Here is a 2,968-nt window from a genome sequence, read left to right on the forward strand (position 1 = left end):
TTGACTGTGGAATATTCAGTAGTGAGGAAATTGGACTTGTTACACAGATGGCATCCTATCACACTACTACACTGAAATTCACTGAACTCCTGAGAGCAACTGTTGGGATTTAGAGATTCTTTTATTGCTGCCATATACTCTGCCTTATGATGAATGCATTAATAACATGGTTTACAGTATTATTTTATCAGTAATATTGTTTACAGGGTTCATATTGCATTGAATATGTTTGTCATCACATTCATTCTGTTCACAGGTTTAGTTCATTCTATACACAATGCATATCTGTGCTTGTTTAGAGTTGATGTTCCATCCAAGAGGGTTTTAAGCTTCACTGGTGAGAGTGTCCAGGTGATACATGTTGAGGGAAGATGAGAACATAGCAGGTTAATTGCATGCATGCTTACAATACACATAAATCTAGTAGCAGGCCTGAGCGAAGGCCCAAGTGTCTTCTGCTTTTCTTTGAGACCTGCGCCAATTCTGTCTACTTAGTGATTGAGGACGAGGGTCCATTATTAGCCCTTAGAGGCCCTGAAGCTTGAAGTTTATTACCTTAAAAGGCAGGTGTTATAGAAAAGAGAAGTTAAATGTCTGTTTATAGTTATTAGAGATGTACAAGATGTACCCTTGTCTGTAAACAATGACTGGACATAATGTATTTTTGACCTGTATTGACGTGTATGTGGGGGTGTGATCCTCTATGCTATAAAACCAGAACCCAGTGTATTTTTATCAGAGCAAATAAGCCATATGCTGATGGTTGTTCTCCTGTGTTAATAAACTCATCGTTTGATTGCACTTTTCTGGAGCCTCCGTCGTTTGTTTTCTGGTCTGCAGTTGATCGATCTCGCTTCACAACCCATTCTTTCTCAGGTGTTTGTAGAGGCAGTCTGCATGCTTAGGTGTTTGATTCTATACACCTGTGCCCATGAAGTGACTGAAAGATCTGAATTCAATAATTTGGATGGATGAGGGAATACTTTTGTCAATATACTTATTAGTATAGGTTTTGAATAACAGTTCTCAGTTGGAGGAGAATCTGATAGATGCATTCACAGGCAGTGTGCACATGGGTGAAACTGTGGCTTCTACATACAGACCTCATCCATTACTGCTTATAAATAGAGAGAAACATGGTTTCTTACTTGTGACTTAAGTGTTTGAAGTCAGATCGGTGACCGTGTTTGCCACCTGAAAACTATGTAAGCAGGAACCCAAATCTCTTTTTCTTCCAACTAACAACACAGCAAAGACAAAAGCACAGGAGCATCACAACGTGGAAAAAATTTCACCTTAAAGACAAACATGAAGTTTAAAATGTTATATTAACAACAACAAAACACATTCACAGAGGTTTAAAAGAAAAAATAACATCTGATATCTGCATGGGAAATCAAAATCCACTGTCTTTGCATCATTATATATTGCACTAATATTTTAGTCAGCTGAAGTAAGGCTTTTGATACTTTACCTGTGTGTTTGTTTGCATATGAAGACAGCAGCAAAAACACATAAACAGGAAGACACAACTGATCAGAGCAACCCTGACACTTTAGATGCTGTTTCAAGGATTGTCACTCACTTTGTTTGAATTTCAGCATTAAAATTTCCTCCATCTGGTTCAAAATGTTCAAAAAATACACATAAGCAAAACTAAAATGAATTACTGTACACCTAGAATGTCTTTGTCAGGCACATGAGCCAGTCTGGTAAATACAAACAGCAATAAAACAACATAAAGGACAAATAAGGTGCTTAATCTCACAACACTCAGTGTCTTGTATATTAGTAATGATATTTTGGATGCTAATGAGAATAATAAAGACAGTACTGATGAAACATCTATTCATTTTAACACTATAGCCTTATTTTCCACTATGCTATGTAGTGCAACTGATCGTGCTATAGATAAGTGTCATCAGGAAGTGAAAAATCTGATATAATCTCTCTCATGAGCTATACTTTCCTGCCTGGGATTTCCATCCTGTGTGAGGCCTTTAATCTTGACATAGGTGAGATATCTTTCATTTTTACTCATGATCAGGTTTAGAAAAACATCACTAAAAAAACAAGTAAAAATTCTACCATCCTTTAACCTTCTCTTCCATTTTTCTTGTTGTGGTGACACACTAGGCAGTTCCTTCAGGCAACTGGTTGCATACAGTATACATCTATGGGAAAGGCTTCATTGCTCTGTAACCTTGGGAACACTTCCCTGATGACTTTATTGTCACAATCGCTGGTCATCAGGTCATACTGAATAGAAGATGAAGTGCATTTTATGATTGACCTGTTGACAGGTTGACTCTTTCTCAGTCAGATCCACCCCTCGTTTATCACATACAGTTTGAAAAACACCCAGATGATGACAGTACATACAGTCAGTTCAAGGCTGGGACTTTACAGACCACATTGTCTGCACTTGTCTTTCATGAGATCTATGTCTCTGATTCAAGATGAGGGTTTGCCACTGACAAACCACAGATGGTATAAAAGATAAATGTAAGCACTGTGACTTTGCCCATCAGTTTGAGAAGCCTCAAAGTCAGTGCTTCAGGGTTTTATAATTAATCACAGGAACCAAAGGTGTGGATGCGGCTATGACTATAAAACCAAGGAACATCACATACTCTTTAAAAAATGACTAGTCATTAGTAAATGAGCAAACTAACATCCATAATCATCTTTTCTGACCATAATAATAACAATAATTTGCAAAAGGAACTTACTGCTTTACTCGTTATCACAACAAATTAGTGAATGAGCTTATAAATACAAGACACTTCACCCGTTGCCTACTGGTGGTGGTCAGAGGGCCCGGTGGCGCCAGTGTCCGGCAGCCTCGCCTCTGTCAGTGCGCCCCAGGGTAGCTGTGGCTACAATGTAGCTTGCCATCACCAGTGTGTGAATGTGTGTGTGAATGGGTGGATGACTGGATATGTAAAGCGCTTTGGTGTCCTTAGGG

This window comes from Oreochromis aureus, linkage group 3, assembly GCF_013358895.1.
Source record: "Oreochromis aureus strain Israel breed Guangdong linkage group 3, ZZ_aureus, whole genome shotgun sequence".
Taxonomy (NCBI): Eukaryota; Metazoa; Chordata; class Actinopteri; order Cichliformes; family Cichlidae; genus Oreochromis; species Oreochromis aureus.